Source organism: Calypte anna, chromosome 9, assembly GCF_003957555.1.
Source record: "Calypte anna isolate BGI_N300 chromosome 9, bCalAnn1_v1.p, whole genome shotgun sequence".
NCBI classification, from domain to species: Eukaryota; Metazoa; Chordata; class Aves; order Apodiformes; family Trochilidae; genus Calypte; species Calypte anna.
The window spans coordinates 18,982,089-19,010,075 of record NC_044255.1 but is presented as its reverse complement, the minus strand read 5'-3'; positions in this window follow the sequence as shown (position 1 = coordinate 19,010,075).

Here is a 27,987-nt window from a genome sequence, read left to right as displayed (position 1 = left end):
ATTCAGCTACAGTGTCTCAAGTTCATTTCCTCAAAAATGAAGGAATGAAAAACACGAGGCTGCTTTTGGTATTTTTTTGCTTAAAAGCTCATTAGGGAAGCTGGGATGCAGACAATTGATGAGGGGGTGGAAGGACAACACAGAGTCAGGTGCTCTCTTGTAAGGAAACTGGAACTACCCAGGACAGATGGAGTGGGAGAGAAAGGTTGAGCCTTCCCCCACCAATCTCGTTATAGATCTGCTCTGACCTGCAGTTAAAAAAAAACAGAGAGAGAAAAACAGGAGAGCAGCAGTAAGACAACACTGGAAGGGAAATTCCAACTCCCTGACCCTGGGACAACCTCACTGTTCATGTTAACAGAGCAACAAACAGAGGAAAAATGATGAAATGGCCTAAAAATTAAAAAAGGAACAAACAAACAAAAAAAGATTTGTTGAGTCATCCAACAGTGTTCACATGAAGATATTTTGTCAGCAACTGTGCTAAAAGAGTAAATGTAACACATTCTGGTTTGGCTCTTCCTTCAGCAGCAAGATTGATTTGCATTCACACATGGAAATCTGGTTTGCAACAAGGTTTTTTCCAGCCCCTTCCTTTCTTTCCTTGTTTCCATCCTGTATCTTGGCTAGAAAACGTGCTCCCCTGTGGAAAAAACAGACAAACCCAGGGCAGCCCATTCCCCACCAGGCAGATGTTTTCTTCGAGGTTTTTTTTTTTTTTTTAAGCTGAAAGGCTGATTTGGGAAGCAGGAAAGTTTCTTCCTTGGTCCCACCAATTTCCAGCACCTCTGGTCACTCTGGGATCCCTTCACCTCGAGGAGGAACTTGTCCTTCCCAGGATTTCATAACGTGTAGGAAACATCTTGCACTGGCATTGATTTATGCAGAAATATTAGCTAATCTCTTTTATGTAATCACTGATAGCTGTTTCAAAAGGCTGTCCACAAAATGGAAGGCATGAATTAAAAGGGACAGATGAGATTTGGCTGACTCTTTGTTCTGATTACAGCCTTGGAAACAACCTTGTTAGTTTGTGCTAATTTATGGAGAGGTTCAAACACGTCACACATAGATGGGCACATACAGATTTTATGCTGCTCAGCCCAGTTTCACAATCTGATCCCACTCACGCCACAGCCACTGGAATTGCTCCAGATTTATTCTGCTGAAATGTCAGCAAAGTCTGCTTAAAAGTTGCATTAAAACTGGGGTTTTGTTTACCCCAGGTCCCCTTGCTTGGCACCCCTGCAGGCTTGGGGAGCTAAAGGTGTCTTTGTCACCCAGAGCTGGTTGCCTTTGGTCACCCAGAATGACTCAGGGAAGGCAGAGTCTCTGAAGCACCTTCTGTGGCACCTCCAGCTCTGCACTCCCCTGCAGAGCACAGGTCAAGAGGCAGCCCAAGGCTCAGCAACCCACTTGGCTGATGTGATGACAAATTGCCCCAATCTGTGTGCACAACAGCCCCTGAAGAAGTGACATTCTCAGCATGTCTGGGTGCCCCTGTGGCACAGACCAGTCAATCAGATGTGTGTTTGGGGGTGGGAAGGATGAGAACAAGCCTGGCAAGAGACACAAATCCTGCTTCTGAGAGAGAAGATACATAGCCTGCTCAGTCATCCCACCTTCCCTGCTTAAAAATAAAGATTTTTATTATTTTAGGGATGGAGTTATTGGCTGGCTCATGCATGCTGATGGAAGACTCTCTTCTTTACATTTTCCCCATGGAATAATACTGCTGAACAGGAGCTGCTTTTAGGTTTCTGTCCTCCAAAGGCTTCCCTGCCATGAGGCACTTCAAGGCTAGCTGGAGCAGTCCCAGGGGCCTTAGAGATTATTTTCCTGTTTTATGTAAACTGAGCACCAGCTCTGTAAAAGGGAAAGATTTACACTTGGCAAATATTTCTGAGGAGCCAATGTTTCCCTGTAACTTGTGAACACAAACCTCACATAGTTGGTACCTCCACTAATGATCCCATTACAATATGTACTGAGCTGATATTCTGTGATAGCTCATTGAGGTATTCATCCATGTCAGAAGGAATCTGTCCATCAAAACACCTCCTCTCATACTGTCACAGGATGCTGCATTCATTTCTGCTTCCTCTGTCATCTGATGCTGCTAAATCCCCACTCAGTGACATCACAGGGGGAAAATAAATCAGTTAAGTAGCAAGGAAGGGCAGAATATCTGTAAGCCTTAACAGCTTTACTAACAGAAAATCATAGAAAATCATACACATTACAAGCTCGTTGCACAATCTATGGCTGTGGATGTCTCCATACATCCCTGACGTCACACAGACTTCAGTCATGGGGTAATGGTTGCTCACCTCAAAGGGCTGAGTGGTGCTTGAAGGAACCTGACCAGCCAGCCCGGACAGGTGATGGTACAGCTGCTCCACACCTCCCCATCCATAAAAAGCTGGAGTCAAGAATCCCAGAACATGTGCCATGATGCCATATGCCCTGGCTACAGCTCCTCCAGTGCCAGGAGGAGGAGGGGATGGTGAGGCTCTACAGACAACTGTCTTCTGTACAAAACAGGTGTCTCGTAACACCTGGTAGCAACTGATGATTGTTATATATATTGCATATGCAATGGAGTTTTGATTAAAGTCATTTCCTGCAGGACTAAAGGAAAGTAAGTGGGAAGAAAACAATGGCTTGGGTGAGACTCCCTCTGTAAATCACAGTGGCTGTTACAAGGCAATGGCAGAGGCTCCATCACTGAGGAACTGGGCTCAAAGCTTAATGCATCCAGTAACAGTGCTTATCCTCTCTTCAAAAGTCATGAGAAAGGAGGAAAAAATCCAACCCAGCCCAACCAACCTGTAAGTGAGTGCACGAAGCCATAACCATCCCCAAATGATGCACCAGGACCTATAGCACTGCAATGGTCACATTGCCACAGTATCATTACACAGTCCTCAGGTTCCCTGTGAATAACCTTCACACAAAAAACTCAGGGTAGTCTCTCATGTTATTATACTATTTCTATAATATTTTTGTCTTGGAAAGGTGACAGCATCAGTCCATCAAACATACACCAAACTCTTGACTTTCTCCTACTCTGTTCCAAAAGAATTACCTTGTGAAGTGGGAAAGAGACCTACTAAAGCAGGGAAATAAGAGTGCAGAAGATGGATTGAGCTGTAAATCAGATTTGCCTCCAACAGCAGGTGTATCCTCACTGGGCTCTGCCATCCTCCCTCTCTCGAAATCAGCTGCATCCCAGAACTCAGCTGTGTTAACTCTGGTTCCAGTCCAGTGTTATTTCTGTAACACATGAACTGGGATGACACGCACCCAGCTTATTGGTTTATTTGTGGAGCGTGGACAGCTGATAATAGCCAAGTGCTAATAAAAGCAGCCTTCTCCCTCCCGTGCCATCCTGCGCTCGGTACCACAGCCGGGCTGGACTTCCGGGCACACCGTGCTCACTGTGAGTAGCTTGGGGCCATCAACCAGCAGAGGCTTAATATTTCATTCTTAATTTTAATAGATTTGCACTGCCACATTGTTTTCTCTCCCAGCTCAGCTCTATATTTAGCCAGGGATTCTAGCTGATTTTTTTCAGCGAGGTTGGTAGCTAGCACTGCTCTGCTGCTGGTTTGCCTCCCTCCCTCGTCAAGGCTGTTCTTGGGATGCATGAGGCAGTCAGATGTGACAGAAGCTGAGAGGTTTCTTTCACAGCTAGGAAAGGAGAGGAGGGAGCCAAGCATTTCCATACCCACCCCAGGAGCTCCAGTCCCTGGGGAGCGCTGGAATCCGATGCCGACTGGCGCTGGGAACACCCACATTCAGCTAACCTGACTGCAGTGCAGGATAATTGGCTCTGAGGAGGCATTACAGCAAGAAAAAAAAAAAAAACAAATTAATCAAAAAAGAGGGACAATCTACATTTTAAAAATAATCCATGGTGAAGCTCCAAGAAACCATGATGACCAGAGGCCAGATCCAGATTCCCAAGCCCCAGCTCATGTCTGGGGTAATCCCGACCTCGGTGGAGTCCCTGGGGCTGGCACTGGGGCCAGTGAGCTCAGAATCTGGCCCAAATCACTCGGCCTCCTGCTGCACCCCATGTTGTAACTATCCATGATGTTGACACATTCAACTTGCCACTCGTTTGTGGGACTAATTACACATTCGCATTTGTCTGCGCTCGCTTGGCTCCTAGCAACTGCAGCCACAGTCCTAATTAAAATAATACTGAGATTGGTAACATTACTGATTTAACAGGAAATTAGAAGACTTACGTTCGCAGAGCTTAGGTAATTGACACCAACAGTGCTTTTCTTGTAATGTGCATTCTGTGATTGATTTCGTTCCCCAGTCAGACCTAAAAGCAGCTTGGGAGCACATCTCACCATCAGATTACAGTGCAGAGGAATTAAATGACTATTACACCACTGCCTGCTCTGAAGCTGGCAGCTGTGGGCTCAAGCACAGCTTTGAGCTTCCAAACCAAACATTAGACCTAAAATTATAAGCCTAATGTAAAACAAAACATGTTCAGCACAACATGTTCGGTTTTAAGAGCTTCCCTGCGAGGACTCCATCCGACAGTGCTCCTGCCCGGGAAGAGGCCTGCAGTCAAGGCACAGCTCCTGCATCCCTGGGTACCTCAAAACCCACCTCTTTTAGAACAGGGCACAGCCTGAAGATTCTATAGGTTCCCTACAAACTCTGTGCACACCACTGACTGTGCAATGCCATACAGCAGCCGAGCAGATGGAGAAGGGGAACATTCAGGGTAAGAAGATCTCACCATCATGTTGGAGAAGTCTCTGCTGGGCTAAACACATCCTGCAGCTTGCTCCACATTAAGAAGTTCTGCATGTGGATAATATTGCAAGGCAGAAATATTCCAGAAGAATCAGAAAAAGAATCATATCTCTGGAGATGGCCCTGCTTGTTTTCATGGTGGTGTGAGATAAAACGGGTCCACACTCACCTGTGGAAGATGACTCAGTCTTTTTTCTGTTGAGGAAGCTTCTGACTTCACAGTCTTCATATATGCTGTTCATGAAATAGGACATTTTAAGTGAAAGAGGCTGTCATGAGCATAACAGAGTAGTTTCAGAAATGAGGTGGACTGGGTCGATGTCAGCAGCTACAACAGTGTCTGGTATCTCACCATCACCTCCCTCCCCAGAGCCTGGGGCCACAAGAGCAGATGGGTTTGTCATCTGACCTCCTCAATGTTACATCTTCAATTCCCTCCACAACCTGCAACTCATTTTGGGTTCTGTTCACTGCATTCATCCAGTGACATTCTACCTAATGTTCCATGTGACACTGACTAACAGCTTTTATATACCAAGACATATTACTTATATCTGTACATCTATAGATTGAGGCACTGTCTTTGGAAGCATACATAACTGCTGCCTGCTTCTGCAGAAATGTAGTCTGTAAATTATTGTGAAAACGGTGTGTGAAAACTATCAAAATTGCATCAAGTTGCAAGAATATTAGTTACTTAATAGTCATATGCTCCCACAGGCTCCTTCCTATTTGTGGTCTCAGAAATATGCTGGGAAGAACTAAATACACAGGGTCCGGACTTTCTTGTCTGATATTAATCCCAGCACAACAGGGCTATAAAATGTTTTCATGAACATATACATCTTCCACAGAAAGCTTCATGGAGTAACACTGCCGAGAGATCACTGCAATGTAGGAAATACCCATCCATGGTTTATAAATCCTATCCATCTCAGCATGTCTCAGCGAGTATTATCAGAGCCCTGGAGAGCCAGAGCAAATGCTACTCTTGCAGCTTGCATAGATAATTGTTTATAAAAGTCTTCCTTTCCTTCTGCTGTGCCTGTGGATGATTACATCCAGAAGGCATTTGTTATGTCCCTCTTGTTTGGCTCCAGCAGCTTCCAGAGGCATCACACAAGAGATGTTCCAGTAGAGCCCCTGCCTTCCTGTTGGGCATGGACAAGAGGATTTGGCTACACTGCAGGTATCTCTCCTTGTGCTTTATCCAGCTCAAGCCAGCTTTCAGGTGCTAAATCGCAGCCTGGGCTTTAATCACTCTGCATGTGCACTGATACGAACACTGGGGAATTCACTTCTAGAGCATTTCCCTATTCCACAATTTAAACCTCCCTGATATGAGCAAATATTTGATCCCATAAATACTGGCCAAATGCTCAGCACAAGTGCCTGGCCTAAAAATTAAGTGCCATCACCTTCTCCTCTCAACCCTCATTGAGCTGTGCTGCCACCCACCACACCCCACCAAGGGGGCAAACTGCTCCCAGTGCAGGTGATCCCCCCTACGGTGAGGGCAGGCACCCTGCCTGGCGGGGAGAAGCTCTGAGTGATTGGAATGGCCCAAGAAATTTATATCTTATGGGTCTGGACTGGGGGAGAAGCCTCATCTGCAGACACCAAGATCCACTTGTGCCTGAGAAAGCCAGGACACTGCTCTCCGCTCCTGCCACGGGGAGGTTCGTTTGCCAGGCAGGAAAAAATCCTGGTGGCAGGGACCAAGCACTACAGGCACCACCTGTTTCTTGCTAATCCTTTGCTTTGATCCAAGCTGAGCAGGGGAACATACCTGACACCCTTTCCATACCTCTCTCTCAAAGAAGAAACAACTCCCCATCTTATGGAGCCTCCAACACAGCTCAGTCTAGAGCCAATGCATGGGAAGAGGCAAAGTGGAAAATACGATGAGACAAAGGTGCAAAGCAGAGGACACCTCAGCAGCCTCACCACCAGAACACATTGTAAGACTCATGGCAAAGCCGAGTTGGAAACACGTGAGAAAGCTTAAGGTGGGTTGTTTGAACAGTGACAAAGTAGGTGACAGATTCCATCTGATCCTTAATGAGAGACAGTGTGGGCAGAGCACAACTGACTGGGAAAGTGAGAACAAGACACGTCCATGCTCCAGGTGAGGAGGTGGAGGAGCACCAAGGGATGGGCTCAGATGGTCCCAGCAGCTGCCTCCTGGGTGGCTCCGACATGTCAGGGCAAGAGAAAAATGGATATTGCAGCAACTGGGAAGACACCGAATCACAGCCTGAGCAGGGCTAGAGAAGAGGCCAAAACGTTGGGATACTATCCAGAAAAAAACCTGCACGCCTTAGACATAGCCCGGAGGTTTGGGATACCACAAGGACATTTATAGGCTGCCGATAACTGAACAGTAATGCCAACCACAGGTCCTACATCACCACCAGCACTGACAAGGACAGCCGGGCACACACAGAGCCCTCTGTGGATCCTGACTCCCCCTGCCCCAATCCCTGCGGACCTCCCCGCTTCCCTCTGGGCCACCCACCAGGGCGCCGAGCTCTCGGCCTCCTTCCCGCACACCCGGGGGGCTTCCCCACCCCCCATTTCCACCGCATCATCTTAGGGGTCCGAGAAGCCCTCTCAGGCCATCCCAGAGAAGGCGACAGCCCCCGCGCCCCCCCAACCACCGCACACCCCGCACCCACAGAGATGGGGGCTCCCCCTCGCGGGGCACAACCCCCGCAAGAGGAGCTCGGCGGTTCCCTTCACACCGGTTCCGTTCCATATCCCCCCACACCACACACATACACACGTATAGAGCCCCCCTCCCCCCCCGCCGCCATTTCGCGGCGCCTCCCGCCCCTCCCCCCCGCCCCCCATTTCCGCCTGTCCGGGCGCCGCGTGGCGCGCGCTCCCCGCCCCCTCCCCGGGTGCGGAGTCATTCAGACCGGCAGAGTCAACAACACGGTGACGTCACCAGCGGCGCGCGGGCACGGCGCGGGGCTGCCGCGCGGGAGGAGGGGAAGGCGCGAGGCGGCGGGGGGAGGGGAGGAACAGCGCCCCCATCCGGGCTGAGAGCGGCGTGAGGGGGGGAGAGACCTGAGGGGATCCCGAGTTATGGGGGGGGAGGACGAGGAGAGAGACCTGAGAGGAGACCCCAGCGTGGGTTGAGGGGAGATCCCTGAGCAAAAGAGTCCTGAGGGACTCTTCCCCAGAACGCTGGGGAGTGTTGAGGAAGCGGCCGAAGGGAGAGCCCTGAGGGGTTATGGTTGAGGGCAGCTCCCCTGTCCCTGTGTGTCCGTAACCTCTGGGCTCTCCCAAAGGTCCCTCAGTGCTTCCAACACCACCCACACCCTCGTCCTTCCCACAAAACGGAGCCAGGGAAGGCGCAGTGGGAGCTATTCCCGGGGCCATCTTCCCCACAGTCCCAAACACGGGGGTCTGGGCCCGCAGCAGCCCCCAGCGATCCGAATAAACCCTTGAGGTGTGCTCCGTGGGAGGGAATCCGGGGCCAACACCTCTATAATGTTTGTTAATAATTTTCCCGAAATATGCAGAGTTGGCATTGCAAGTTGTGTTGTCTCCTCCACCCAAGCTCGGGGGGGGAGGGGAGCACAATATAAAGACACGATCAGAGAGAGAATATTATAAATTTAATAGATCTTCATAATTCATAGCTTGCTTGTGGAAAAAAAAATCATAATAGCTTGGTGTGATATGTCAGGCATCTATAATTCATGGGGCTGAGATCACACACCACCGTAGAGTGGCAGTTCACAGAGCGAGATGTTTGTAATTAATCTGTGAAAAGAGAAACAAAAGCAATAAACTGGGAAGGACGATAAATGAGGGCCAGATCCTGCCACCCACACTGACATGGAATAGTGCTTGACTAGAAAGCTTGAATAATCCCTGTCTAAAATTAATAAAATCAGCTAAGAAGTGAGGTAAATGGTAAAATTATCACTGGTTAATTACAGAGCAGTCAGACAGAGGCCGTGCTGCCCCTTTAGGTAACGGGGTTCTGTCAGTGGGACAGCCCGTGCCTGTGAGGTTGGCTCAAAGTATGGAAAGATGAGAGCTCTGGAGTCAGTTCTTGGGCTTGCAGAGATGGGGACCAGGGGACTCCTTGTGCCATCCCCACCCCACAGGCTGGGGACACCAGTTTGGGGAAGGCTGAGAAGCTTGTGGTCCACTTAGAGCATTTCCATCAACCCGACTGACACCAGCAGCACGGGGGCATGTGCTGAGGGGCTGTGCTGAACGAGGAAGTTTCCTTGAATCCAGAGCCTGAGCGAGGATTCAAACAACTTGTGCTATACACAAAGATTGGCCACAGGGGAAAGAGTGAGCTGGAGATCTCCAGAACTCCCGTTCTCTGGCTAATATCTGTTTTCATCCCGGGGAAGCTAAAGCTGGTGACTGCCATGCGACTGCTGAAAAATTCCCTGTGGTTTCTCACAACAGACCAACCATCTACACTGGCTTTCAAATGGTCTTGTAAGGCTGCATGGCCAATCAAGGAGGGGGGAAGAAATTACTTTCTTCCAAGGTGGATACTACAAGGAAAATGAAAAAAAAAAATCCTTGTCCTTCTGGGAGTGCATCTAATGTTAGCTGAAATAATACGGTGCCAGGCCTATCAGACAAAGCCATGGGTCACAATTAAATAATTGTAACCTGAGATAAACAAGCCACAGGGCAGAGGGCATCATGGTGAGGCAGGACCATGGGAATTGTGATAGTGCCAGTGCATGGATGCAGGAGGCCAGAGGCATTCACTCTTTTGTTTAGTAATTTTTTACTCCCTCAAAAAATAATTGCTTTTCTCTTGTTGCTTGTTTGTTTGACTGTTTGCATTCCTGGGATTCAATTTCTCCTGCAATATGGCCTTAATTTGCATAGCAAGGAGCCATGTTTATTTATACATTTATTTTCACGGAATCATGGAATCGCAGAATGGTTTGGGTTGGAAGGAATCTTAGAGATCATCCAGTTCCAACCCCCCTGCATGGGCAGGGACACCTACCACTAGACCAGGTTTCTCCAAGCCCCATCCACCCTGGCCTTGGAATATTTCCAGGGCTGGGGCATCCACAAGTTCCTTAGACAATTTGTGCCAGTGTCTCAGCACCCTCAGAGGAAAAAATTTCTTCCTAATGTCTAGCCTAAATCTATCCTCTTCCAATTATTTATTAAAAATAATAATAACTCCTAGGCTGCTAGCCCTGGGGAAGGACAACGGCCATGTGGTAACAAGGAGAAAATCAGGAGGTGCAGCCCCGTTCTCCACTGCACTGTACAGCTCCTATCCCAGCCTCACCACCTGCACCATCTCTGGGCCTGACACATAAGGGTACCTGTAGGGTGGTGCCTGTAGTCTCAACACAGGGAAAATCCACCAATTTCCCCATAGCATTCTCAGTCTAACCCACAGGGAGTTTAAGGCCCCCTGGTGATGTGGGCCCCTGGGAGCTGGTGGCAGCACAAAGGTCCTGCTCCCCCGGGGCCACGGTTGGAGGGAAAGCTGCACAGGAGGACACTTTTCCTGCTGTGCAGGTCCTCAGGGGAAAGTCAGTAGAAATCTAGAATTTATCAGGTTCTCCAGCTTCTCTACACAGCCTGATAATCACTTTCTGCCACGAGAGTCCCTGCAGAATCCCAATATTTTTTCAGCATTTGGAAAATAGCTTCAGGGAACGCCCGAGCGTCCACTGCTTCACACTGACGTTTTCAGCAGTCAGGGAAAGGGCCCCAACAACAACAGATTAGGTGCCCTGATGAGCTGATCCAGTTATCACGCAGCAGAGCACACTGGAATTAATGATTTTGACCTTAACTGGCTCCAACATAGCCAACCAAAAAGTGTGTGATTGTGCTAATCCGCCCCAGAGGAGTGTTGGGAGGCCCAATGCATTGTTGTGAGTGCGGCGCTGAGAGCTCCCAGCACAAAAGACTTCATGAAAGTGCAAAATATTTTCCTCTACATTTTATTGGTGTTGCCTAGGAGCCTCCTGTGGCAGAAAAGAGCAGCCTGGTTACCTAACCCACATCTAACAATGGGACCAGGGCTGTGTTAAACTTCACTCTGCTGTTATTTCTCCTGTGGTGTTTATGTGGTAATATTCTGTGAGGGAAATGACCCAGAAATCACGGTTGTAAAAGGAAGGGTGGACAGATGAGTGGAAGAAGAGGACTGTCTTGACAGTCTTTCTTCCCATCTACAGCCCAGCAAACACAACACAAGCTTGGATAGGATTATCCCAAAGTATCACATGTGATCTTGCTGAGAATTTAGTGACTGGGATCCACAGGGCCTGCACAGGTCAGATCTAACAGCAGAAATGTGGAGCAGCAAACATGCTGGACCCATCCAAACCCAACAAGTTACATCTGCACCTACCCACCCTGGGTTTCACAGCATGAGCAAAAGGTGCCTTTGAGCCCTAGCACAAGGATTGATTTTCCAGCCTTTGCTCTTAAACCCTGTGAAAACTCAAGCACTTCACTTTGCTACTCTTCCCCAGCTGGACCCTCTGGCATGGCTGCAGCCATGGTCCTCCTGCTCATCCCCAGTCTTCCCCTCACCTCGTGTCCTGGGAGTGGAGGTGCTGCCTTACAAGAGGTTTCAGCACAGCAACATCTCTTGGACCTTTTGGTGGGAATGGTGCGGGATAGAGAAGAAAACACCCTTGGCTGCATCCATGCAAGGGGAGAGACAACCACTTCAAAGACAACCTTTTGAATTTTGATAATCCCCTTTAAAAAAAAAAACACAAAAACAAAAACCCCAGTGAAATAGGCAGAGAAAGCCAATAACCAGCATAAATAACCAGCCCGTGGCAGGGTGTTCACCCTTCCCACACTGTGGATTACCTAACACATCACATCCTTCACTACAGCTCGAGGTGGAGAAGCTGCCAGCAGAGCAGTGTCGTGCCTGATAACCAGAACAGCCCACGGGATTGCAGGCTGGCATTCATGCTCCCAAATGTAAACAAGGCAGAGCCTCCTCCTTGCCACTTCAAATGCAGTCACCCCACTTCCCAGGGGGCTGGAACAACCCACCACACGAGATTATCCAGGCCAAATCAAAGGAAAGCAGACACGTGCCTGGGAGAAGTTATGGAAACACAAACAAAAACAGTCTATGCTTCCATATTTTCTTGGAAATTGGATGTATGACAAGTGCAGGGATCCTTTCCCTGACCCAGGCAGTCAGGGCAGTGCAGGAAGGGCCATGGTAGAGGGCTGTAAGCCCCAGATTGGTCTCTGTGGGGTAACAGGGCACAGAGTTCACAGCCCTCCGTGCTCACTGGGCCTCCTGGTACACATTTGCTCAGTGCCTCCGAGTTCAAAACCTCCCCAGGTGTCTGCCTTCCCAGTTGGATGGTGAATTAGGAGAGTGCAGCAAATCACAGCAATCAGTAAGTGTTAATAATGGCACCTTTCATCACAGGGTCTCACAGTGCTTGGCAAAAATGAAGCAACTGATATGCCCCCCTATCACCCTGGTGAGACAAGTGATCACTATTAAAGATTGCACTGTGGGCAAGCAGGACCTGAGAGAGGAGCCTACACCTGTGTGGTGACACTGTGACAGTCAGCAAACAGCACAACAGCCAAAGCCTGAGCAGCATCTGCTTCTACTCACTTTGAGTTGGCCTCTGCGGGCAAATCAGTTGCCAGGCTTTTGATTCTGCAATTCTTTAAATAGAAATAGGATGAAGGCAAGCACCCGCTTTTTGTACCTGTCCCCTTCCTGCTCTGCATTCATATCCAAACTTCTCAGTTTAACCTTGTCTTTATGGGGTGTTGAAATCAAAACACTCACACGAACATACTGAAACGCTGGGGATTTTCAGCTCAGATCTGAACTGGAAGCTGTTCTCCCAGGCTTTGCAGCACTTGCTATTTTTAGCTGCATGTCAAAAAGTTGAAGCAGCATGCGGTAAGATGTTATGACTCTTAAAATTACTGTAAAAAATGTTCCAGGGAATGGTACCAATTCATCAAAAGTAAGTTAGTTGTGTGAGATAACTCTGTGACCTTTGATGTTGTGCTGAATTTGTGGGTCACTGGCTATTAACGTTGCTGCAATTTCTTTAGCAATAACCCAGTGATTACGGAAGGGGAAGTAGCTATTAATATGGTAGCAGGCACACCTAAGTGAGGATGTTTACTCATGTAGATTGAGAGGGGGAGGGCTAGACATGCTTCAAGATGTTTTCAGTAGCTCTTTTTTTTTATGATAAGGACCTGTTCTCCCTTCCCTCAAGACCTGACAGTATTGCAGTTGGAAAACAGTGCCACCAGGAACTTGAAGCAAAGGATGCCAAGCCAGGCAGCAGGTAAAAAGAGGCCTTTTTGTTGGCCATGAAGCCAAGTTTATCTACTTACAACACAAACAGAAGCTGCAAGATGACCTTTCTTTAACACCCAGACATGTCAGATCTGATCCCTGCTTCCAAGGCCCTCCCAGGAGTCTCCTGTAATAAGACATAGGTAGTTTTATGGCTTGGGGTAGCAGTGACCCCAGGATGAGGGACCCCTCTCTGGCATCTTGTCTCACCTGCTGGTCATTGCCCCATGCAGAGATGTCTGTAAGGCCACCCCCTGCTCAATTAACACCAGTGGGACTTGTGTCAGTTAATTCAGCCTCATGACTTTGACAGTGGGATGGGCCCAGGTTATATCCCTGATGCTGATAAGATGAGCAGGAAGCACTGTGCACAGCAGGAATGGGGAGGTTCCAGCAAGAAGGCAAAAGAGAGGCAATTGCCTCATGATGGATGGATGGATGGATGGATGGATGGATGGATGGATGGAGGAATAGAAGGCCAGAAGTATCTTTCACAGCACCAAACAGAAGTACACATCTCTGTGATAAGATTCTCATCCTCCTAAACCTCTGGACAGTGAGTAAAGGTAACCAGACACATCCAGTATGAATTCAGGTGGACTACACTGTGCTGTGCTTTGCATCTGTAGGAAACTCTTCTGCTCTGTTTTTGCTCCCCTTGTGAAAAACTGCTGCATTTAACAAGCCCAAAAGTCTGCAGAATAAGCTGTCTGAGCAGAGAAGCACTGCAAAACACTGGCAGGGACAAAGATCTGGATGTCTGGGAAGAAAGCAGAGAAGCTTTAATGGCCCAGCCACACCAGTGACTGCAAGGAAAGAGCCACAGCTCTTCCTAATAGAGGAGGAGCTCAAGCCAGTGTGGGTTGCAACAAAACCCTCTCAGTCCTGGGCTGGTGAGGAAGTGTAGTGCCACCTGCACTCCATTATCAGCAGGGTGGGCTGATTTATAGCCCCACATGCAGTTACAACTTAATAATAACAATAAAGATGGTTCTCAGGCATTCCAGCCCACTACACCCCCCCATCACCTTTGTGCCTTTGCTAAATTTGCTTCTGATTTATGGTCACATAAGCAAAATGAAAATCAGTCACCTCAGTTTCCAGACTGTCTGGAAGTAACAAAAATGTCCTGGGTTTATCTCTGCCTGCTTTCAGAAGCATCTATTTTGGAGCTCCCATGACTAGGTTAGCTGTAAGTACAACTGTCCCCACAGCTTTGTTGATAAATACTGAACTTCTGACATCCTGCCTGGCAAATTTTGTGAGGTTTTGTTGATGTAAAGCTCCTGAGTTTACTTTTTTGCTGTGTAATCACCCAAGGTTTCTGGGACTGCTCCCTGCAGGAACACCCTCTGCTCTTGCTCTCATCTCTCTGACAATGGACAGCTTAGTTCCTTCAGTCCTTTGCTGGTCAACACTTTTCTTTCCAAGATGTTGAACCTCAGCCATATTCTTCACATGTTCAGTCACATGAGAGTTGAAAACTCACAGATTGCTAACAGCCACACAGTTAATTAGCTAACCTCACCTATATTTTCCACTTAGTTTGGATGCAAGCTTCTGAGAAACCAGCAGGGTTTGAGAGCCTGTAGTCCTCAGCATTAAAGCAAACACTGCATCTGCTTCTCCCATCCACCTTGCAGGGGTTCATTTACCTACTGGGACTGATGTGGGGAAAGCAATTAAACATTTATAGCTCTGTAACCTCCTGGCCTGTCTGTGGGGTAACCTCCTGTGTCTAACCTACACAGAGCATGACTTGGCTTCTTTTTCTGTCCCCTTGCAATGGTCCCCAGCCTACTCATTAAAAACCAGCATTAAAACAAGCCCCTTAAAGGTTTAGGGAAGAAGGCAGAGCAGTGTAGGCAGACAAGTAGGTGACTTAGGGCTCTTGGCAGCCTCAGGTCAGCTCTGGACACTTCACTGTGCTGAGGAGCTTCAGTTGGTCATCAGCATTAATTTCCCCTGGTGCTTGGTGTGACCACAGGCAGCCTGAGCTTTGGTGTTGCCATGAAGCCCACCCTGGGGGGATGGAGAGACTCTGAAGCCCCATGGAAGGTAGGTTGGGTGGACTGGAAGTTTCCTGTCAATGCTCCACCCGAGACTGCTAAATGGGAATTTACAGGGGAAGGTAAAGGGACAGTCACCTGCCTTTGGGTTGCTGTTCCTCCCTGTGATGCCCTTACTCTCCATTGCTGGCATTAGTGGTAGGAGCTCTTGGCCCTCAACCAGCAGTACAGCTAGAGCAGGAGATCTAGATGTGCTAGTAAACATTTTGAAAGTGGAAAATAAATCCATCCATCTCTGTAAGAAATGCTGCCCCCAAGAGAAATTTCTGATCATAGGCAAGGCTAAGTGCACAGGCACCAGCAAATTCACCACCAGCATTGATTATTTCATTATAAATTGCTCACTTGCTTTTTTACATTTGCTTCTGAACAGAAACGAAATGCTGGCTACTGAAAATAACAACAGCTAATACACAACCAAAAACCTGACTTGCATATGAAAACACTGGATTTTCCACAGGGGTTTTCCCACTGTTTAAGCTCCTTTAAACTTTAAAATACGAGCTCCATTAAGATTATAAAAATGTACTGCCTCAGCTGCTGGATTTTTCACTGTGCTGAAAGGCAGACAACTGCTCAGAAGCTGTTAAGAAAGAGCAATCTCAGTCTTAAGAGTCCTGCATCAACAGTGGTGATTGATGGCAGGTATGAGGATGTAGATGGAGGAATCAGGGACTTTCCAAATTGTAAAATGGGGAAAAGAAACCAATCTGTTCTACCAGGGCTGGAGCTACATCAGTCAGATGCCTCAGGATCCCCTGCAATGGCCTGTGATGCTGAAGTCATGGGTGGCCTCCCCCTTGGTGTGGAGGAGCTGCTCAGAGGAAAATATTGTGAAGGATCATTTCCCAAAAGCCTTTGGCAGAAATGTGGCCTCCTACTTACATGGCAAAAGCTGCTGCTCAGACAACACCAGAGACAATTTTTTAGGGCTAAAAGAAGACTGGGAACAGGCAGGTGAGAAATGTGAGTGGAGAGTGAAGAGAACAGAAGTCACACTGGCTTTTAAACACAGGAGTGAAGGGGACCTGGGCATCTCTAATTCTCTCATATTTGTTACCTGGTGGCTTCAACAGTGGCTGGAGGCCAGCAGAAGGTTTCCAGGGACATGATGCAAGGCCCAGGAGAAGGAGACAGGGTTGATCCTTGAAGAGCTGTAAAGCTCTGGGGCTTTCCACAAAGGGAGTGTGACCTTCACCCTTGAGGAGTAAACAGAGAGAAAGCTATTTAGTATAACTGGCTTTTTCTCAGTACAACTGGTTGGACCAGTTGATTTCTTGAGGTCTTCCCTGGTCTATCAAGGAAATTTCTCCAGGTGACCATAATTTGTCCCATTATTGTTTTTAATTTTCTTATGACCCGGTCTGAAGGTAACTGGTAGAAAAAGAGTTGTGTAGCACTGCATGCCTAGCAGCAATCTGCACTGAAGCTGAGCCAGACAATTCTCATGGTACAGAAAAGACACTCCCACCATTACAGGACATTTCTGTTTGGACTCTTCCCCATGTGATGAGGCATGTGCAGTTGCTGACAGCACATCTGGCACAGGGCTGGATTTACACTGCCTCATTCTCTGTTTATAGGGGTAATCCATCTTGGGAAGCACTGGTGGCTGGATGCTGCTAGAGGGATATTGCCCATGATGGCACACTCCATGGTTCATTCCAACCTTTGATTTTCTGGGTGACATCAAATGATGGGAGTGTTTTATCATGATCAACTTTATTTGTAAATGCAAGTACAAGAATGGGCAAGCTGACATGAAAAAAAACCTCATGTCTTATTTGGTAGAGAGGAGGAAAACAACTCCAAAAAAAAAAAAAAAAAAAAAAAAAAAAAAAAAAAAGAAAAAGAAAAAGAAGGAGATAAAAAGGTAAACATTTCCTTTCTCCCTAAGGAACAGTGGAGAAAAGCCATCATCATTTTGCACAGACATTGGTAGAACCTCCTCCTTCCCACAAAACATATTTCCCAGAGATCAGTTTGCACACATCAGGTTCTGCCCACAAATAACCATGAGACACAAATCAGTGCCTTTAATCTATGATTACTGTGTCACCCCACGCTCAGCAGTTGCATCACAATTTGGTGTTATTGCTGAATGGATGCTGTGCTGTTTAATTGTTTTTTTGCTTTGTGATCTGTTTGCTCTGTTAATACTTAATTCTCTTTTTTCCATCCCTATTTCTACCCCCAACAGACCTGAAGAATAGGAAAACATCTTTCACTTTCATGTGCTATTGTTAGAAAATATCTATTCATGATCTGCTGTAGGTGATAATGATGATCTATAGTCATAATGTTGGAATTCTTAAGCGGCTGCCACTGCTGCTTTATAGCTGAGGAAAAAAGAATAAAAATTGACCTGATTTGAAATAAAGCAGGTTAGTATGCTTTATTTGCCTTTTCCAATGGTCTGGGTGATGAACAAATTGTCATCTTTACGTATCCTCTGCCAGATTCTGAGCTGAGTACTGCAAGCAAGCCTGACAGTAACCAATGCACTGCCTGGTGCTTTGCACCCTTTGCAGAGGTGAATTCATGAGAACAAATTGGACCTTTGATTGATCCTTTAAACATAAAAGAAAGGAAAACAGTAGCAATTTATACAAGCTGTAGCTTCATTCCATTTTTTTATCGTGATCGATATTCTGGGCATTGCAAACAGCAGCTTTACATAATAAATAGCTGCATTATGCAATGCTAGTTAAATTTAGAAATGGTTATTTTATTACCTTTAGCGCACATAAAATAGTGATAGAGCTGCAGCCCAGGAGCTGCTGCTGTCTGTGGATGGAGAGAACAGCTGGGCCTGGCTGTGCACACAGAAAATAAACCCCAAAACTCCATGAGGCAGCTCAGCTCAGGCTGGGTGCTCTGGGTCACCCCCAAGCATTTGGGTGGGGGTGGTGGGCCCTGCTCCCAAACACGGAGCACTCAGGAGCAAAACATCTCCACACAATAAAAATGGAAGATTTATTAGGAAGGAATGAAATGTGCTACTTTTGTTCTCCCTGGTGTCCTTATAAAGCTTTTGTTTGACAAGCTGGTTTGGGCCCTGGTTAGCTACAGTCTCTTCTGTGTAGCTACTGGCTGCTTTGAGACCAGTTGTGTGCAGACTACAGATCAATTATCTTCCTGCTAGAGATAAACAGTGTTTTCCTTTTCCCTCTTCAGCAGCATTTGTTATTATCCTGGAGCACAGGAGCCCTTTCTTCTCCTTTGCAGCCACAAACACACACACACACACAGATGGGTTACTGGATGGAGGGGATGTAAAACTTGGAATTTGTTGCATTAATCTTAATAGTATGATCCTCTTGCAGCCTGCTGCTGCTAACTTAGTGTTTAGCATGCTGCCCGTTTCCAGCAGGCTGAAGGATGAACCCTTTGTTATAAATAATTACAAGACATCCCAATCCAATAAATGCACTGACGTGAGAGCCTCTGAAAAGGGGAGTTTGGAAAAACACAGCTGAAGGAGGAAAGTCCCATTGTGAAACCTTCAGCTAAGCAGAAATGCTGTTGTTTGGATGTTTCATAACACACAGGGTGCTCCGATGTGGGAAACGAGGGGACTGTAATTAGGACAGCAGAGCTCAGATATTTCTTCTGCTCACGGTGGTTGGCACCATTTATTGGGGGCTGAAGGGCTCTCAAAGAGCAGGAGCCAGAGCCAGCCTGCTGCTGGAGTGAAGTGCTCTCTGTGGCCTGCACATTGCAATTACAATTGATTGTAAGGCAGCATCAAACTTGAGTAAAATTCAGATCTAGCTCATAATTTCACTAGGAAAGTCTGAATGTTCCTACTGGGCTGAACCAAAATCCTGAAGAGCATCCAGCTTTTTAAAGGTACAGATTTGGACTGATGTCAGCAATGCCTTTAATAATTATCTGTATTTGATTTTTCTCAGCTTTAGTATAAAAATAAGAATCCTGCCCAGCATCTGTTGTGCCTGAAATGTTCAGAGTACCAAGCAGCTTTAGAGGAATAATTAAAAATTATTTAGCTAAGACAGCGTGAGAGACAAAGAGTTAAAACTAAATCCCATTTGAAAGTAAACTTTGCAAAAGCAGTGAAATTTCTCAAAGGCTGACTGCTTTTGATTTACAAGGATGTTCCCAGTCCTGATTTCAATTAAAGAGAAATCCTCAGGCATTTCTGCAGTTCGGCATTGTTCTTTATTCCACATTGTTATATATTGAGTAATAAACAAAACAAACAAAGGCTGTATTCTCCAATGAACCACACACATCCTGTGCAATCTCAGGGAAATCAATAGGTCAGAGTCTGGCCTTGGATTGCCTCAGTATCAGCTGTCAATAATTCCTCCAGCAACTCTAGTGAAGTTTACATCTGTATAAGTAAAAAATGAATGTGGAGATACAAATCCAGATGTACATTCCCTTGTCACAGGTTTAGCCAGGTGATAGCTGCTCTGTTATTCCCCAACTACACTACCAGGGAAAAATTAATCAGAGAATCACAGAATCATCCGGGTTGGAAATGACCTCTGAGATCACCAACGCCAACCCTTGATCCACTGCCACCGTGGTTCCCAGACCATGGCACTGAGTGCCACATTCAGTCTCTTCTTAAAAACCTCCAGGGATGGAGAATCCATCACTTCCCTGGGCAGCCCATTCCAATGCCTGATCACCCTCTCTGTAAAGGATTTTTTCCTAATATCCAACCTAAACCTCCCCTGGCAGAGTTTAACTCTCTTGCTTTACTGATGAAGAAGGGAATAAGGGAGACTTTGAGTTTGGAAATAAAAACTAGTTTAGGTTTAATGGAACCGTACCTGTGAATTACAGATAGATATAAATATATAAAAATAGATAAATATACATAGATATAAATATATAAATATGGAATTCATACACTCCTCCCCTGGTGGTTACTTCCCAACCAGAACAAGCCCACACTGGACTCAGCAGACGGGGGGAGCCCCAGCCTAGGCACTCACAGCCCACAGCAGCCTTCGAGCAACCCAGCTGGTCCTACCTGGGAGGGGAGGAGGCGACCTGCCTCGATAAACAACCTTCTTTTCCTGGGAGGAGCCCAGCAAGGGCAACAAAGCAACCCCCAAGCCCCAGACGCCATGACGGCCTGGGGGCCCTCCCGGCAGCCATTTTAAAGCGAGCGCCATCGGCAGGAGGGCTGTGATTGGCCTGTGGGGGTCACCTGACCCGCCCTTCCCTCCCTGCCGTCCCAGCGCCTCAGCCCTGGCGCGGCCGCACCGGGCAGGGCGGGGCGGGGCGGGGCGGGTCCGGTCCGGTCCGGTCCGGTCCGGTCCGGTCCGGTCCGGTCCGGTCCAGTCCAGTCCAGTCGGGTCGGGTCTGGTCCAGTCTGGTCCGGTCCTCTCAAACCAGGACACCCCTAAAAACAGAGAGTAAACCCCCTACAGCTGTAGGCTCAGCTCTTGGATACAGAAGGAGAAATAAACAAATAATGAGCTGGTGTTTTAACTCTGGTTCCTTTGCTGGGTCTCCCATGTCCGCCTCACAGCGCCTCAGCCCGGCTGTGGGGTCTCAGCTTTGCCGCTCCTGGTTCCCTCCCTGAGGTCCGCATCTCATGAGGGCCGTGAGTTTGTGTGCAGGGAGCTGGCTGGGTCTCAGCTAACAGCATGACTGCATCTTTAATAACAGTGACGACGACGATGATTAAAAAATTGTTGGCAATTTGTCCTCTCTGAGAGCAGAATTACCAATTCCTTCCACCCAGCTCTTGGGGGCTAGGGGGGAATCAGCTGGATCTATGTTTCCTCCCAGTTGTCTCCTGCAGACCCAGCACCTGGACTGGTGGCTACAGGCAGCACCCAGCAGGTGCTGAATGAGCTCTTCAGATGTGGAAGCAGCTTTCAAGGTTGCACACCCAAAGGGCTTTGGATCTTCCTGGTGCAGAAATGGATCTTCAAGAGTTTCTGCTTGAAGGGTGGGTGGTTTTTTTTCTATCTATTAGAATGAAGGAAAAAGAGGGTAAGACTGGGGCCTTTGTCACTCTGTGAGGTGAAAGGGACAAAGCCCACATGCTGTCCCTTGCCTCGGGAGGGGCAGGAAGTGAAATGTGGTGGCAAAAGCATCTCAGCAATGTCTGTGGTTTCCTTGCAGCCCCATGGCAACTCTGTGACACAGCAAAGAGTGGAATGGGCTGGGGTGCCAGGGCTGTGTCCCCACCCAGGCCACCCTCCTTGCTTGGGGATGATCAGGCAGCCTCAGGCTGGTTGCATCTGAGCCTTATACCTCTGCCTTAACACCTTCCTGGAGCAATAAAATATTCAGATTGGAGACATTTTAATATCTCCCTCTATTTCTGTTCTAACCGAGTCTTGTTCCTAAATAGACCAGGTTTTCATCCCCATTTAAACCAGCGTAAATCAGGAATTAATCCAGGCACAGTGACCCAGCTCCACCAAAGCCCATGGAAATGCACTCACAGGAGATCACAAGTAGGCCTTGTGCTCACTGGAAACTCTCACCACACTGGCAGAACAAAACCATGACCTAGAGCTGTAAAGATCATAATCCACCTTTTGACATGGGCTCTTGAGATCTCCCACCCTCTGTTACAGTCTGGCTGGAGCTTACCCAGCGTGTGTGTGAGGCTCCACATGCCCTTTAATCCCCCCCATGTGCTTCTTCCTAAGTCTTCATTTGTATGCACACACTTGGTTATCACTCATTCTGGCCATAAAACCTACAGGATTCTAAATTGAACTGAAGTCCCAAATGCTTTGAAAGAATTTATGTTGCATAATTGTACTGGTTTGCCTGAAAACAAACAATGATGTATGGCTAAAATATTCTCTCAGGGAGATGACTCAGATCCTTCCTTGTGGCTTAGACCTTGCTTGGCTGCTGATGGTGCAACTTGTAATCTCTCCTCTAGATGCAGGGCAAGGAAAGACAAACAAAAGAGTAATGCATGAAGGAGGGGGTATAAAATGAGGAAACACAAGTTATTTGGAGCTTTCTGAGACTCTCATTTGTTCTGAATGAAGCATTGGAGATCATGAAAGATAAACCCAAGGCCCAATTATTACCCAATTATTACACACCAGCCCATCTGCATGTGGAGGATTGTGGCTGGTTTGGTGCCAGCTGGCAAAGCTTCTGCCATGAGGGCATCCTGCAGATAGCACAGGGCACAGCTGGACAGGGGGTGGTATTTGGATCTGGGCTGGGGGGGTTTCCCATCCCATGGTACCTGCAAAAATGTGGCTTCCCAAAGTGCAGCTGCTTTTGCCTGGCCTCACAAATGGGCAGCTTTGGGTGTTTTGTAGCCCAAGAAACTATCAGGAAAGTTCCTTGCTTCTCGATGTCTCCTTGCCAAGGGCTGTGCAGCTGGTCCTGGCAGCTTGGTTGCTTCATCTGTACCAGGGAAATGGTTTTGCACCCACGTCAGCAGTTCACGAGGTTTCTCCTCTCACTGTTCTCACTATTAACACATTCCCATCCTTTGCTTTCTATAACCTTTCCTTATGTCCCAAGGACATAATCTGACTGTTGATAATTAAGTTAATTTTTCAACCAAGGCTCCAAAAGGTGTATGAAAGCTTTACTTTGCGGATGTGACATTCAATCACTGCTTAAAGGTCCTTTGGCTGGGGTGGCCATCCATCAGGAGCAGGAGCCCTAGATGGGCCTGGGAAAGATCAAAGGGACCTCACTTCATGTGTTTTCAAAGATCTACATTTGCTTGGTACCTACAGAAAACAATTTGCAGGGGTGGCTTTGCAGATTCGGGGATTTCCACCCTGAGCACACAGTGAAACCACGGCTGCTGCTGCGTGTGTGCAGGCGTGTTCAGGATGTTGGCCTCAAGTGGATCTACTCCTTTCTTTCCATAATTTCCAAGGAGCAGAGGACATCTTGGGGTCTGTCAGTCCCTGTTAGAGCTGGAAATGCAACGTGTAACTCAATGAGCTGGGAGCTGTGTGGCCCTGTGAGCACCCTCCACCCTTCCTTTCCTAGAACAAAAAACATCAGGTATGAAGTTACCATCACAGAGAGTACTCAAGTGGCATGTCTGCTTTCCATTCCAAGCTAAGCAAAGCAGAGCAGTCTAATACCATCAGTTTGCAATCAAAGAATATTAAAAATATTAAAAAAAAAAAAAAAAGGTTAACTTCATGGCAAAGAATAAAATAAGAAACTTCTCTTTTTTTCTGCAGGCAGCGCCAAGCATCATCAAGGAACCGATCAATTCACAACAGCTGTGAGTGGCTATTTCTGCCTCAGACTTCAACAGTTTAATTGGAGAAGTGTGGTAAAAGTTATCAGCTCCCTGTCCAGCCAGGTTAATTCTGAGGTTAACAAACTACAATGCAAAGAAAATCAATCAAGTGGTGTTTTTCTCTCTCGCTCCAGATCGCATGATCACGTTCCTGCCAGCGGAAGGGCAGTCAGCTCTTCTCAGTCTGTGGTCTCCCACTGTGGAGGGAGTAACTTATGAAAAAATTGGTTTCCTTTACTAACACACCCTTCTGCCTTTCTCATTCAATGCCTACGTAACCATCAAGCTGAAGGGGTGGTTGCTAATATCACAACTGCCCGTGATCAGGTTCTGCAAGAGCCATTCTCTTCTGGATGTTCCATGAGTGGGTTTTGTGCTGCTTTAAGCTTTTCAAAAGATGTCAAAACTCAAAAGAGGTGTTAAAATACTTTTCAGCAGCACTTCTGCAAAAATGCTTGTGGTTTTTGCTGCCACCTTATCACCTCTACTGCTCCAAAATGATTTGCACTGCTTGTTCACCCTGTGGCAAATGGCAGCAGGAGGCCACAGTGATTTTTCCAGAGGATCTACAATTGGAATACACCCCTCATCCTAGAGAATGAGTTAAAAATGTCCCAATGGGAGAGGTGATGGCAGAGAAATTGTTTTGTTTCCTGACTGTACAAGTGAAACTCACAGAGGCCTATTGGTAGGGATGATTTAGAAGTGAAATTTAAGAATTTCCAGCTCAGCTTCAAACAGATCAACTTAGAACTGGGCTAATGATACACTTCCATAGCGTGCTTTGAGAAACTCTGGTTAAGATACCTGAGTATGTGCTAATTACTACTAATAGAGCTAATAGGGTAAACTTGAAACTCTTGATATTCTCTACTTCCATCATATTGCTTTCAAAATCACACATGTTCCCCCAGAGAGTAACAAGGTTAAAAAAGAAAAACAGCAGACATTGTGAAATACTTTTTTCCCCGCTGTGGAATGGCTTTCCAGTTTTATTTTTTATTATGCATTATAATAATAGAAAATAAAACAGCCTCAATACAAATTAAATGCTTTGATCTATCTGCAGCTCTCTTCCCTTTGGTTTTGAGCAGAGTTTCAGAACCGAATCAAAATGAATCCAGGCTTGAAGATGTCAGGCTCTGCAATGAACTGGAAGATGCATCCCCAGCAGCCCAGCTTGGCAGCACAAGCTCTGTGTGCTGCAGGGCTTCCCTAGAGATCTGCTCCATTGCTTGGGCACCAAAGAGAGAAGATGCCCCAAGCCTTGCATTCACAGTGCAAGTCTGACTGGAGCTGCCCTGTGGTTGCTGCAGGGAATATGGAGACCAGTTCATGAACTTCTAATAATGCTGTTTGGTTCTCTCAAGCTGTATATAAACTGACTGGAGGGTTCATGTTGCAAACTGCTCCAGCAGGATCTTGGTCTCCTAAGTGTTAAGGGAAGGGGAAAGGCAAGAGAAGCTCCCTGCCAGGCTGCACACTGCTGTCTTCCTGCTAAAACCAGGGGTGGCAAAATTGGGGTGCAGGCAGGCAGTACACCCTGCATGTCTGAGACCCTTGCTGCATCCTGTAGCAGCAAAAACAGCCCAGGATCTCAGTGCTAAGATATCATCTGCATCCAGTGAAGAGGGAGGAGATTCCTGATTCTCCTGCCCTCACATAATTCATGCAAAGGCAGGAAGGAGGAAAGAGCATTTCTAGAGTCCTTCTCCTGTGACTGGGGAACTGCAGTCTCACTCATCCAGCTGCCACTGGGTAATCAACATCTTGCCCAGAGCAGCCAGGGAAGGAGGAGCTCATGGCTCAGAGCCACATCCCCACACCTGGCCTCTTCCAAGGAGAGAATGCTGCCCATTCCTCAGGGATGCTAAGTCCAAAGGCATGAATATAGCAGGAGTTTGGGGTTGCTGACCCTAAAATGGACCTTCAAAAACAGTTTCCTCAGATATTACCTTGAGCGCTCTCTCTGTGTATTCTTTCCAACAAGCTCTTGTTAGAATATCTGTAGAAAATAAATTCTGGAGAGCCATGAGCACAGCCAAGCAGATTAGTTTAAGACAAGCAAGTATTTGTGGGAAAGTTTGTATTTGTACTATCCACCCAGCCCCATCATACAGCATTTTCCATGAGTACATAACTTCACTGATGTACCTTTTGATCAGAGAAATAGATCAATTACTATGTGTTCATTTCTGTGTTTTTGAGCTATGAGGCACCAGCAAAAATGTTGGCATTTCCTCTAAGAAAAGTTTGGTTTTGGCTCTAAAGTTCACTTGAAGAGTTAACATATCTGGAGCCATGACCTCAAAACCACAAATAGAAAGAAAAATAATGTGAGATAGATGAGCATGAAGTGCTGGAAGCCCTAAAGAGTGAAAAACAAATTTCAGTATGTTTTGTAACCATCCTCTTGAGTTAGGCATAAAAGACATTTTAATAAAACTGCACCCTAGAGCCCACAGAGATTTGCTTGATAAATCACACTCAATGGAATGTGGGATGAAGGCTGGGTCCATAGTTCTCCAGCTCTGAAAACACCTACCAACCCTCTGAGCAAGAAAGCTGGTGTTGGCCACTACTAAGCCTCCTTTACTAGTCACTAGACTCTACCAGCACTCATTCCCACAGGCAATTCAGTAAGCCTTGAAGCCCAGTGGTATTTTTCTCATGGAAAACCTTCTGAAGAAAAAGGAAACTTCAGACAAATCACTACACTTCGTTTGTGAAAAAGATCCAAGCTGACCACCAGCTCCAGTTCACCCCCTGCCCAGCCAGCCTCTTTTGCGGCACCTCCTGGGCTGCTCACATTGAACCAGACACCACAGGGGGCTGGTGAAAGACTTTGACTTTAATTTTTCCCCCTGATCCTGATGAAAATTGATGTCAAAATACAGAATGTGGCTACTGGCTGGTTATGCCAGATTGCAACATTCTCCTGCATTACGATGCACTTTATCAGGGCCTAAAGATCTCAGATTCTGCAAAAGAAGCCACCAAAAGACTCAGAGACCTTTTATGTTCTGCCCCACAGAAGGTGTAGATGAGGAAGGATGTGCTGCTTATATCTCATGCATCTTTCATTTGTGGGCATGGACTAGTAGGTAGATTCACAACTCTTCTGCCAGAGCAGCTCAGTCTACTTTGCGGGGGGCAAATCTTCTTGGGTCCACTGATCTACAGGAGGATACAGTCTCCTCCGAATTTCAACAGCACCAGCACAATAAGGATTACATATTCTTATGCAGCCTTTGACAAATGTGTCATAAATAGGAGCCCATCCCTTGACACCCACAGGTTTTGTTTCATGTAGGTCCCTCTGTTTTGTAGCAAAAACATTGTGCAAATCATTCAAAAACTGAAAATCCTCCCATACTTCTTAGCAAACCCACTGCTGAGGTGAAAACAAGAGGCAAATCCTTTCATAGGCTGCAGGGAGAGGCTGGGAGAGCTTTACTTCAGGAACCCCATTATCCCAGAGACCACGGTGTCAATGGGGACACTAAGACTTCACAGCAATCAGTCTTGAAGACTGCAAAGATGTCACAGCCAGAGTTCTCCTTTCCATACCTCCAACGCTCCACTGAAGTGGAAGTGTTCATCCTTCCTCCATCTTGCTCCATCCATTGCTTTTCAGGCCACTTTCTCTGATCCTTCTCCTGCTCATGAGATTTCATTTCAGGCTGACATCTCTTTGGCATTTCCCAGAAATACACTCTGACGAGAGGCTAGAATTTGGGTGTACCCAAATAAAAAGACAGAGGAAACCAAAATTAGATCAGTAATTTCATGTGTGGAAAATACCACACAAACATTTCCAATTTTGTCCAAGTCAGAAAAGAGAAGGGGAAAACCAAGCAGCCATGAAAACTAGGCCAAATTTTCACAAGCTTTGATTAAGATATTGTGGCATGGGGATCCTTAAACTTGTGTGAAGAGTTTTGAGTTATTGATTTGATCGTCTCAGGAGAAGGCCTTAGAGCTCAGATGCGAGATGCTCTTTCTGTTTTCAGCTCCAAGATGGAAAAAAGAGAATTATTTGAAGCAACCAGTTCTCGTGACATATACTGGCTTCTGTTTCTCTACCTCTTAAATGAAGGTACTCAGTGTTAAATAAAGCAGATGAGAAAGTGAGGGGTGCCCATGCAACACCAAGAGAGATGGATCAAGAACAGAGGACACCATTCATTGGGCTTTGTGCCACGTGTCCCCCATGTCCCAGTGGTCATGTGTGCTTACGTGTGCTCCTCACTGTATATCAAGGGGTGTTTTATAACTCAGGAGAATGGTGGTCACCGTACTGGGTGGTGATCCTTTATTATAAAAAGCTGTGTTAAGAGCTGGGCACTGAAATGATTTTGCCATAAATGACTGGAAATGGGATCATGAACATATCAGTGTGGAAGGAACCAAGTGTCACAGGGGTCTGTCTTAAATCCAGTTTTGAGATAACCCCTTTGTTAATGGGGAGCAACAATGCCTAAAAGATCACCATAGATGGTCCCAAATTATGAAACAACTAATTGGCAACTTGGGCTTAAAAAAATCGTTTAAGGAAA